Source organism: Cyphomyrmex costatus, unplaced genomic scaffold (assembly GCF_001594065.2).
Source record: "Cyphomyrmex costatus isolate MS0001 unplaced genomic scaffold, Ccosl1.0 scaffold75, whole genome shotgun sequence".
Classification (NCBI taxonomy): domain Eukaryota; kingdom Metazoa; phylum Arthropoda; class Insecta; order Hymenoptera; family Formicidae; genus Cyphomyrmex; species Cyphomyrmex costatus.
In genome coordinates, this window is record NW_017280322.1 from 3,112,168 (window position 1) to 3,125,514 (window position 13,347).

Consider the following 13,347-nt stretch of genomic DNA (forward strand, 5'->3'; position numbering starts at 1 on the left):
TCGACAAGAATTTTAAGACGCATTCACACCTGTGCTCTCCCAACAGCGAACACTCGTATTGTGTGAGCGTTAAAAAGTTATTTTCCTCTTACATATAATGATTTTGTTTTCTGATAAAATGTGCGGAGACAGAGATAGAGAGATTTTCATATATAAGTGATCATAATACTTTGTCTCAACAGTAAAATATTTTATAGTGTCGTTCTTATAAATAAAAAAAAGTTTTCTATAGAGAACAATTACAATTAAGACGGTCTGGTGATCGAAGTTTGAAGAAGAAATTATTTTATTTTGAATTTTTGAGTCATTTTAGCTAGATTATAACGTGAGAATACAAACTATTGAAGATATTTCGAGTTGTGTTATTTTTTAAATTATTCTGGATTTTTGTCATGATTCTGTAAGATATCGTTAAAAAAAGTTGGTTTTTTTTAAGGAGAAATCAAAATAACATAAGTTAACTTATGTTAAATATACATTTTTTGAAATAAGGAAACAATATATGTATAATTAATATATTACTTTTTATTTCTTACTATGATAAATAGTTGCATAAGATATTTCACGAAATAGGGAAATTACATTATGAATAAGGAAAGAAATATGAAAGGAAAGTTTAATATTTCACTTCAACAATATAACATCATATAAAATTAGCATATTAAATCATTTAAAAATTACAATACGTCAACGTAGATTTGTAGAATATTCTTCTGATGTGGCATTTATGGAATCACCTTTACACTTCCTTGGAATCCTGAGAAAGTAGAACTGAGATTAATTTCTTTTCAAGTTTAACGGTTGTTCTTAATAACTCATTGTTTCTGTTAAAATATTAATTATCTATTGAATTGAAAGCAGTTTCTTCAAGTGGACATTTTATTTTAACAAAGTTATAAATTAAATGCTAGTTATTAGGCGATTAATAATTAAAAACAGAAGAGCTGTGATAACAGTTGATGTTCAAAAGAAATTTTTGCTAAGGAAAAATTTACTCGAAATTTGCTGAGGTATCTGCAGGGTAAAAGAAAGTACGTGACCCTTGAGGCACTTTGTACGAAATGCCTTAGAGCGTTCATCTTCTCTTTGCATTTTACATGATCTCGAACGAACAACTTGCGTTTGTAACTACCTGCTCATCTTTGCCAAGACTATAAGAGAGAGTTATAGTACATATAGAGAATATGTCGCGTAATTGCATTACATTAGTAAAACATTTCATACAAAATTATTCATATTATAATTATATTATATGTATCTTTTACTTCATAATATATGTATTATAAATATAATAAAGGTTATATAATAAGGCTTTGTGAGTATAAAACAATGTATATAAAAAAGGGCAAAGAACCGATAAAGTAACAAAGAAATTCAGTTTAAATGAGTATGTATTATATATAAATTTTGAGTTTGTACGTGACAGAGATCAGATGCATTGGTTTAACTTTGATTATATGCAACATCTCTTCTAGTTAAACAGTGCAATTTCGTTGTTCGATTGGTACAATTATCAAGCGGTGAATTATACGTTTGTTTGTAACGTTTTAACGATATGCATGAGCTAATAATTAAAGAGACATAAGCTATTAATAGGTCACCTGTTGGCGGTAAATTATTGTCCGTATAATAGAATTATCACAAATGATACATTTTGCTGATGATCGCAACAAGAGAACCGCTAGGTTGTTCATAAATTACCGCGAGGTGACAGAGAAGCAAAACAGTCTGTTTCATTATTGATCAATATAGTTGACGTTTTCTTATGATATATACGAAATGAATATTTTCGCATTATTGCGAATTACATGGTAGCGTTAAAATATAAATAATAATTAGTTCTAACAGTTTTAGAAGTTTTTACATGTTAATATATACTAATTTGGAATAAATTTAATCTTTTATGATCAAAATTCTTCCTTTTCATAAAATATTATACATTGTGAGCAACATTCAGAGATCTTTTTGTGACTTAATAATATTTTAACTACTATTTATTTTAACATTAATTAAGTTGGAATTGCTAAGTTACTTACCTAATGTGTAAAAGATTGAACATTTTGTGATTACTTTTATAGGGAGATCATTTCTATGAAAGCTTACTTAGACCACTACAATAAAATAATATGTTGATGTAAAGAATTATATTTCTAAACTTATTTCTTTCCATAAAAAAACAGTTATTTTAAAAGTGAAAGGAAATATTTATAACAAATCGTTTTTATTTTAATATATTTGTAAAATAGTATTTAAAAGAACGTAAACTCTTCAAATTACAAAGTAAATCAAGTTGAAGTAAACGTATGTTTTTTGACGATTACTTTTGAGGATAAATAGCATAACATTTGTGTTGTAAGAAAAATCGTTAGAATTTTATATAAGCAGTTTATGTTTTGGTATAAAAACTACTTAAATATGCACCGTGTTTACGCGTTTGTATTTTGCATGCTTCTCAACTTCAGGATACGACACGCACTTTTGCCGTGTTGCATTATGGTTATGATTACCGTAACATCAGGCAGCACTGTTTCAGCCTCTTTTTTTATTTGTTTTTTTTTTTTGCCGAGTTCCTTCGTCGTGACCATCGTCGGTGGTGTTTCCTCCTGAAAAACGCGCGGCCGAGAAGTACAGCCGGAAATTGTACTGTTCCTGGCGCGCTTTATGTTCCTGAAGTTTCACGGGACCTTCGCTTCTCGCTCATGATGTGAGAAGTCCCGAGTGACGACGATGCTAGGGGGACTTTCACCGTGGCGGCTGTGCTCGTTTATCACGTCACGCGTTGATGAGACTGCGAGGTTACGGCAGCGGCCTTTACAAAGTTCTAATAAACGGAGTCTACGCGATCTCGTTGTGCGCGACCCGAGGAACAGTATTCACAGTATTTAGAGAGGAGGGGATGTTTCGTACACGGCTATGAAAACCGATGAAAAGCGGACTATCTCGCCTCCCCGAACTGTCGGATGCGGATAACTCTGATCGTGTTGAAGATATCTTAAAATCGTGCTAAAAAAATAAACAAAATGCAATCGCACTGCGGAAAAATATAATCCTTTTTTTTTATTAATACTCTTTGAACACGTCATTTTTCTTTATCGGTTTAACGGTTAGAGTCTGGCATGATTTATAGGAAAATAACGAATAAGAGTGAAAGTATATGTATATCTATGTATTATTTATTTTTTATTGCATATATAGATATAATTATAATAAAATAATTATATTTAAATAAGAAAACAATATAATATAATTATATATTGTATTTTTGAAGGAAATATGCTAAGCAAGCTTTATCTTTGTGTTTAATAATCTGGATAATTTTTATTTTTAAAGTTTTCAGATGCATTAAGAATTATTAAATCTATTACGAATTATTAAAAATATATACCTTAAGAGACAAAAAATAAGTGTGTGTTGTAATAATAATTTCACTAAAAAATTTTTATTTTGGAGTAGCTTACAAAAAAGGAACGGAAATAGGAGAAATAGGGATTGGTGTCGTTTGAAGTTGATTGTGAAAATGCTTATAATTTAATCATTGTACATGGCAGCTTGCACTTTATATTCATAGTTAATTAAAAGTTGATATAAATGGTATTAGCAATGGATAAAGATACGGTGATAACTTGCAAACGTTTTGATATCTTTGAAGAATTAGTTTGGCTTATTAAAAATTAATTTGATTTGACTGTTTAATCACGCCAAAGAATAATAATGAGGATATTTATTTAGTTTTTCCTTAAATTATGTATCAAAATTGCTTATTGACAAGTGTAATCGTAAAGTGGATATTAATCGTAAATATTATAATTACAATCAATATGCAATTGCAACATTGATTATATTCATACTCCGTGGTCACACGCGAAGGTAAATCTCAGTTTGTGGTTTCCTGAAACTGCATATATCCATATGGAATACCGAGAGATTCTGTACATGCAATGTAGATTTGATAGTCAATTAGTTTGGATGGTTATAGTTATATGTTAACTCCTTCGTCATTAGCGCACATGTTTCTCACTATGGGAACTGTCAGCATCTCTGGGACTGGTTCACAAAACATGAACAATCTAATAATATGTTACAAATGTCCAAGGGAATTGTACGTAGAAGTGCCCGTCGCTCGTGAGTGCTGTTTAATCGCCCATGAAGGTTCCGCTTAATTAGCCGTCAATTAAACCGCTACCTAGAAGCTTTGCTGTTCATCTTAAATAACGTTTAGAAACTCGAGTGAAACATTTTTCTAAATTGTCCCACGTGTAATCGCAATTCAGTCTAGTTATATAGGATGCTTCACTACTTACTTAGTGACTACTACACGTTTTTTCTACGGTAACAGCAAGTTTCTTAACTAGTCTGAGGTCGATCTTTTTCTCATCAGCTGAGAAAAGCTATCGTTTAATTTAATTCTCTTTTTTTTCAATATCTTATATTTTTTAAAACTTTAAATTTAAATTTTATTAAAGTTCACTTGTGAACTTAAGTGAAGAATATGATTTTTGTTGTTGTTTGTTTGGAATTTGTCCTTTTAAAGTTTATTTTATAAAAAAACTTTTAAACTCTAATTGCTTATCTCATTTCAAAGTTATTGTTATCAGATTATTATTATCAGAATATCCTCTTTAAGAAAAAAGTGACTTTAAATTGGTAAAGAGTGGTTGTAAAATCTACGACATTTTGAAATTTAATGCTGTTTTTTTTTATTTTGAACGTGGATTTATAATATTTTTCATTCTTATAAGTAATTAGGTATATCTTATATTTATTTACACTTAAATATTAAAATATAATATTTTTAACCTAAGATGTAACAACATTTTAGACTTGCAAAAATTGCAGTTGTTAAATAAAAGATTATGTGCAAAATACAATCTTTAAGAATGGAAATATAGGGATAATAGAAGATAACTGAGGTGTCATGAGAATAGTTTGCAGAGCCAAGGTCCAGAATAAATAGAGAACAGGGCCCAGTATTGTGTCTGTTATTTGTATTTGCGATAGCCTTGGGGTATTAATGAATAGCAAATGAAACGAGATGAAGCATATAGTGCGTGCAGATGTGTTCGTGATTCCAGTCTTCGCAGTTGTGAAGTTTTAGTTGTGTTTAGTTATTCCAAGATCTACTATAATTATATTTTATAATTTTTTTACTGGGTTAATAATAAAACGATATATATTATATTTGAATATTTAATTACTAGATGGTTTGCTTGTGATAATCTTTTGCAAATAATTAAAACATATTAAAATTAATATTCGAGCTAATCGAAAATTAAATACTTTATCGCCCGAGGGGGTAATCACTTAATATAATCGTAGGACGAAGTCCCTGAAATCATTATAAAATTTATATGAAATTCCGATATATAATCCAATAATTACATATACAAGAAATATTAGATAAAATCGTTTATTTTACCAAATGATATGTATATATAATGAGGAAAATTATTTGTCATTAAATAAATAACATTTTTTCCGTGGCGATTACGAAGGGGTAACCACTATCTAAAATATTTTCCCACGTGATTTCATTTAATTTTATATAATTTTATTTGATGTTGCCACAACCGAAAATAATGATACTTTTTATAACGTTTTTTCCGTTTGCGGCTCTTTAAAAATGTATTTAAAACTTTATTACATTGAGAGAATTTTTGGTATTTTTAGTAGTATTTTATTATGGTAACATATGTAATTATCGTCTCAAATATATCTATCAAAAAATTTTTCTCTTGATGTATATTCGAAATTAGACGCATACTCAAAATTAAATTGAAAATATTTATTTTATATTTAGCGCGCGCACCAGAATATCTTGAACGGTTTGTGAATTCGGCCAGAAATGCGGATTCGTCACTTATAGGTATCCGCAAAATTCGACTACCGGTTTGGCAACGATCGCGTGAGCTTTATTTTCGCAATAGTGGATAACGTTTCTCTTGAGGGGATTTTCTTCTTGAGACAATGCCTGCCATTTATTTTTCTTCGAAAATCCGGGTACCGTTTACTTGAGCTCCACATGGTATTTGTTGCGCTTTGGATTTATTGTTTTTAGATTTATAGCGTTGACACCGAGCATTTGTTACGATAAAATGCGGAATTAAATAACGAGTGAAATATATAATACAGATAATAAAACAAAATTTTTTAAGGTTTTTTTATTAATGTTATGTTTATTTTTGTTACAGGTAAGTGTTCATACCAAGTAAATTATGAAAGAGAAGTCGAGTGGTGAGTTATTGATTCATTAATTACTCTGGGACAGTTTATAATTTGTATAATTATGGAAGTTTTTTTAAGAAAGATGCATATTTTATTTTGAACATTTATTAATTATGCGACAGGAATTTTTTAAGAACAAAATTTATTAAAACATAAAATTATAAGCGAAATTTTTACCGAACAGAGATAAATTTATTTTAAAATAATACATGATTTTTTTTTACATTATTATACATTAATTATCAGTCAGATATGGACGATCTAAATTCTCGTTCGTATCCGCGATTGATCCTTCGCAATTACGCTTGTAATAATTGCGCAACATTAGCAGCGCATACGTGCCCTATATGCACCTACATATAACGATCGATGCCTCATTTCCTGTTGGTTCGTTGATTTGATGCTACGTTCTTTTGAGCGCATCGATCAATTAGTCGACTGTATTGTAAATCGACGCACGATGTTACGGTAAATGTTCACGGTAAGATGTTTTTGTTGCCAATTTATCTGCAGACAGATGAAATTCAGCTGATGCGTCAAATTATTGTTGAACTACTGACCACTCCGACACCGCAATAATTGACGTTTCGATAATGATGGAAATGTTGACGACTCTGAATTGCTAATTAATCGGTTCATACATAGCTCATTTTGTTAAAGACTATGAACAAGTTATTTTGATAACACGTATATTTCTTAAAAATAATAATACCAAAAACAATTGCCAAAAATAAATTTTGTTTCTGAAAAATTCTTGTTATTGTTAATAAAAAAGTGAATTGAATAAAAATATAATGTTTTTGCATGATTTATTTATCATACAATATATTTTTATATATTCTTTCATACCTAATTTTATTTTATTTATATTAATTATTTTATTGAGATTCGAAAATATATATTTATATGCTTTAAAATTAGCTTATGAGTTAAGTATTGCATGAAACTGAGGATATTGAATATATGAAGCAAAAGCACATGGAAAATAAAAACTATTAAGGGGAAGTCGCTTATATCGTACCTCCTAACGTTTTAAACATGATTGTAACAAAAATTCTGAAGAGATCAGAATATTTCTATACTTAAATTTTGGCTCATTGGCAATAAAACAAAACGATAATTTTGCGAAAATAAACATTAAATATTATAGAATTTAAATTAGATTTAAAAAAAAATGTTTTGTTTAGAAAATACAATGGAGGTACAATTTAACCGTCAGTACAACTTATTGTTAGTCAACTCCATCCTATATATATTGTGTCGTTAATGAAAAACAATAAAAAATGTATCGTATTTATGTGTGTGCAATTACACTGTTAAGGTTTTTTTTAAACGTTCGACTGACTTGTTACTATGACATAATGACAAAATAGTCGGCACTTGTGTGCATTTGTGCTTAATTGCCACAGTACATAGTAGACATTTCTTGGAAATACAGTCGTTTTAATGTTTTATTTATAATTTATATATTATTCATGAATGTGTATTAAATAAATTAAAAACATAAAAGCCATTCTTCATGCGAAAGAACTGTAACTACTAGGAGGAAAAATTTATATATTTATCATTATCTGTTATCGATGTATTATATTTATTGCATTGCAATATGATATAATATCCGGTATGGTATTATCGTGTAGCTATCCGAACGGGAATTAAAGAAAATAATTTATCTTCATTCAAAAGATTATCCAAATGTGTATCACACAAACTGGTTCACAATTACTGTTATTGTTCTGGAATTGCTTGGCCATCCTAAAGTAAACTATAGACTATAGATATAATCCTCAATCAATAACGCAATCTTGATAATATCTTGATGAGATATAATATCTTGTATCGAGCATTGCCTTCTCCTCTTATTGTGAGCTCAAATAATTAAATTCTTTCGATGCGCTATTTTTGAACATCTTCATAATCGTTGTGATGCTTCTAGTATCTAAATTTCTAGAGTGAAAGTATCTCAAGAATGTAAGAAAGTAAACAATTGAGATAGTAGGGTTGAAGAGGAATGAATAGTTTATAAAAATAACTATTTTTTATTATTCTATACATATTTTCTTTGAATAATAGAATACTGTATCGTTGCAGATGATATTCTTAATAAAAGTGATCAAATTAATAATACATGAACGCTCTATATACTTATTTAATATTTTTAGAGAATATTGTAAATTTTATTATACATGTATATATATATATGTATTATATACACGATATTAAGAACAATGCTTTTTGTACAATTACTTTCTTGATATCTGTTTAGTTTCTTGATATCTGTTTCGTATTCTATTTTAAGAGAAATCGATATTATATTAATTATCGATAAAGGCTGCTTTAAAAGAAATATGTGTAAAATACTGTAAAATTAGCGTTTAACAATAGTAGAATACGTCTCGTCTATCTGTATTGCGCCTATGTATACTAGTGTGTCGATTCAATCCTCTTTGTCATCCCTTCTGAGTATTCCTGTCGCATTTTGAGTCGTTGCCAATTCAATTCTCAGTCACGACGCGACGGGGCGTTTACGGAGAAAGGGTGGAGCCGCGAGAAGATGCTTCGCAGAGGATGCTTCGATGTGAGAGGTAGAAATGAACGGATTGTGCTCGTGGTCATTTTCAATGATGGATGTAGAAAAGAGGAGCACACACATATCGCCTATTATTTCTTTCGTTTGTTCGTTTGTACGTATAATTACTTCAAGACGAACAAAGGCATATTATCGTGATATGAATTCTGCTCTTGTCTCTTTGAGTTTGCGGTCCCTCTATCAGATCTTACCATGTTTGCGCGCAAAAGCAGAAAGAGTTAAAATAATGGTAGAAAGTGATTTATATCGAAAATGTCGTGGAAGTGAAATATTATGTTTTACCGTCTGAGTTATTTTTACTATTTTAGATTTAGGTTTTTCTGTTTCTAGAATATAAATTCCTCTGCAATCTCATTCAAGCACGATGTTTTTATATGATTCTTTTTATAAATAGTGTATACAGTTTATTTATTTTTATTTTTCTAGTTGTACAATTTTTATTCTTACTGTTCTATAAATAAATCTTACTTGCAGTAACATTATAAACAATTAGACCCACAAAATGTTTGAAAGTAGAACCAATAAACTTCTATCAATAGAAATAAAAATTTAATTTTCATATTTTTTAATTTAATTTTTATATACATATGTATAACGATAAGAATATCTAATCTTTAATTTTTTATAAAGTGGATAGAATTAATAAATACATTTTATATATACAAACGTAAGTGAATTTAGAAATCTGCTAAATCCTTCCGTATCCGGTATTGCTGTTCGTAGATGAGATAACCTGGAAGAAATACTTTCCTAGCGAATGGTGAACGCGTCAAAAATGCGAGGAGGTATTACCGAATCCCGGAATATAAGTAGATCGATGAATTTTCAACATTATTTCTTTTCCTTCCGCTCGACGCGCTCTTTTTCCTCTATCCCACGAAAAAATTCCCGGGGCTTTCGTGAAATATTCGTATGAACTGAATCGATGCGGCATCGAGCCATCGATTCAGGTAAAGCTTACGATTCGAGTGACCCGCTTCTCATCGGATTATGGAAATATTACGATAAGAATATTGTCGAGTGAATACTCGTTGATTTTCCTCATTTTTATTGATAAAAATTTATCGATTCTGCTTTTAACCTTTTTGCAAATTCTATCACTTTATTTGTTTTTCTTTATACAACTTTAAGAACTATTTTGCTATAAACTAATGTAATTCATTTTAATTGAAATATTAAATTAAAAAAAGTTTACAGCAACAATATAGTGAGTTACGAAAAAACTGTATTACTTTTTATTATATATATTTTTAGTAAATCGTTTGAAAGAAAATAATTGTCAAAGAAAATTGGTAAATGGATTACTTATTGGCATATGCCAGTTTTTATTACAAAAAATTTTATTACAAAAATAGAAAAATATACAGTGAATAGATACACTGAAAGAATATTTTACTTGCTGTACCTATTATATGAAAGACGCTAGAAAATAAGTTGCGTTGTCATCATGGATAATGTATTACCTATATGCTTCTTGAATTATAGCCAAATGTGACATGAATGCTATCATAGGGTTTCTTGAAGTGCGCATATATGTCGCGTGAATCTATTACGCGTACGAATAGTGTATATATATAATCCTTTCAATAGAGGTAGATATACATATAAGGTGGCATACGAGATGTTATAGCGGTTAATTATCTTATTGAAACTTGTGGAGTATCGGTTTTCTCAACTGTATGAATAAATGCTGTACTTTGTGGAAAAGATATAACTTCACAAATCAAAATTAAATACTCCACAATTATATATATAATCTGTATAATTTAAATAAGATAATGAAATGCTATAACATTTTATGCGCTATTCTGTATATCTAAAATTAAGTTTGAAGTAAAATTAAATTTTGTGTGTAGCGAGTGTATATTATAAATATTATTTATTTTTATTTTTATAATCGGGAATTTATATAACTTCAATCAATACAGTAATGAAAAAAAATTAATCTTAAAGAAAAAAGATTAAAGTTTATTTCTATAGATTTTTTAAAAAGTATAGTAAATTACGTTGTGCTAAATTTTACAAATGCATTTTACATTTCTTTTCTATTTTATTACAATTTCGAACATATTTCGCTACCACGTACATTTACGAGTAAATTACACTTTAGACAATTGCAGACTAAATTATGCAGCATCGAATTGTTAACCCTTCAATGCCGGAGGAGAATACTTAATATTTAAATGGTTCATTTGCTAGGAAGTCAAAGAGTAAATTTACATTCTGCTCAATCACTATGGATGTAATTCATAGAAGATTTAGATAGGGACTTGATATCATTTTTAAATTTGGATAAGATTTAATATGTGATTTTTCTTATAATATTATAAGTTCCAAACTGTCGCTCTTTTCGTTCTTTTTTAATATCAAAGATTTTGCTTCGATTCATCAGAATCATTTTTGACTTTCCGATGTTTTATTATTACTCGAGATTATGCATTTCGTGAGTAGTTTCAATACAAGTACTACTTTTCGTGCGTTTTGATTTATTGGGCTTGAAAATTTACAAGATAAAATATTTCGTCCGTAAAATCCGACTTCGCAGTGATTTAAGCGATATGACGTTCGTAGATTTTGTTGCGACGTGCTTTTAATCATACACTAACCCATTCTAGCAACAGTCCTCTTTATTTCATCCTGATGGATATAGAGGATGACATGTCGGACATGGTCGTTTTATCTTTTTGTCAAAGAGATTTCATACGTGGATTGCCAAGATTATATGAATCATTCAGACTAAGATAGAATTTAGTTGGCTGTTTTCTTGTGATGTGCACAAAAATGACGAATTAAAATAGGAAAATGATAGAAGTTTTGTTGGAGTTTTTCTTGATGAACGATTAGGAAATTTCAACAAGAGTATTCAAAATTTATTTTGCTCGTATCTCAGAAAATGTACTTCTAAAATATTGGAATAATAAATTCGAAAAAAATATTTATCACAGTTTCCAATTTAACATTGCTTAAATCTTTTTTTTTCTCAGAATATAATTAATATTGTTGATTGGATTTATTAAATGACATCTTTCGAAGAGTCGAAATGTGAAAGGGAATAAGTGTTGGTAAATAAAGTACCTAAGTAAGATAGCATTATTCTATCGTTATACATAACGAATGTGATCGTTACCATTATAAATGTTACAATTATAAGCACCCTATTGTGAAGTCAATGATGACTATTACTTGCAATTTCCAGAAGAATAAAGTATCGATCACGGTTAAAAGAGGATCAATGAGGATCAATGAAGAAATAACGATTTCTTTATATTCAATTAAACTTTCAACGGCGTTAGATATTGGTACCAAGTAGGAACGTTTTATTTTTATTACCGCGCACGAAATCGTGGCAAGCTCCTACAAAAATCGTATTTTTATGGATTGCGGAATATCTCACATTCAGCACATTATCAATGGGATTGCGAGAACGAGGATACGTTCCCAGGCGATTCCGCGACGTGCTGCGCTTTCAGACGAAGCACATGGCGACAATCGGTGTAAAAGTCTCTCCAATTCGGAACGGTCAACTAACTAAAGCGCCTTGTGATACGTGTACGTTTCAGAATTCGTAGTATCGAAGCGTATTCATGCATTCACGACGCGTGCAAGTTGCGATATTAGTGGAACATTTAAGTGGGTCTTTTACTTTTTATAACACAGCATGAAAATAAATTGCATTGTTAGTTGTTTGAAAAGCACTGAGAGAAACAATAAAAATGACGATTAAAATGTGCAAGTCCAATCTTAATTAATTTAACGATTTCAATGAAGTAACAGCCTAAATCGGAGAATGCTCTTGAAATATTTCAAATTTTTAAAAGCAAATAATTTCAATCAAAATGCGAGAAATATAAGCTAAAATTTAAATGAATATGAACAAAAAAAAAATGTAATATTTATGAATTTATATTGATTATATAACCTTGTGTTTTATTTGATTATTGGCATTGTGAATTGTTGTCCCAGCTGTTCTCGAGTTTTGTAAGAGGCGTGAAATTAAATGTCGAAGAAAAAGGTTCAAACGTCAATTCGATAAGCAAGCGTGCTTGCTTTTAGATAACAATAGGTTATATCACGAAGGAAGTTGTTGCTAGAAGTAATGACGCTACAATTTTCCCGCGGCGCCAATTTTCCCACACCGCCAAAGGAAGAAAATATCCGTTCTTGCCAACCAACTATAGGTCTCTCGCTTGCTATAGCGCGATACGATCCGCAACCATGGCTCTGTTATTGACGAGTTCGTCCGTAACACGAGAACAACGAATAGACGCGGCGCGCTACACCCTCGTCGTTCTCGATTTCCTATAGAAATGCTAACCGGTTCGTTACCAACTACACGTATATAAAGGGCGGGGTGGATGAACTACAAAAAACCGGGGAGAACAGAGCGGTGAGACCTCTTTCCGCAGTGAAAAAAGGGTGGCCACAGAGTAAGCTCAGCGTTAGGATTTGTGTAAGCCTGTGAAGAGGCGGGAGGATAGCGACAGGTAGAAGTGGAGATCCGAATGTGTCGCTAGTTTGTAAAGAACGTGTCTCGG

At 30.2% G+C, this 13,347-nt stretch overlaps 1 long non-coding RNA gene across 1 annotated transcript; it reads right to left on the reverse strand.

Annotated features, from left to right (window-relative positions):
- Positions 1-711: 711 nt before the first annotated feature.
- On the reverse strand, positions 712-2,095 carry LOC108780968 (uncharacterized). The gene is made up of 3 exons (XR_001940917.1): positions 2,037-2,095; positions 996-1,151; positions 712-757 (listed from the first exon to the last, which is right to left on the reverse strand). It is a non-coding gene; the product is annotated as an uncharacterized LOC108780968 (long non-coding RNA).
- Positions 2,096-13,347: the final 11,252 nt, after the last annotated feature.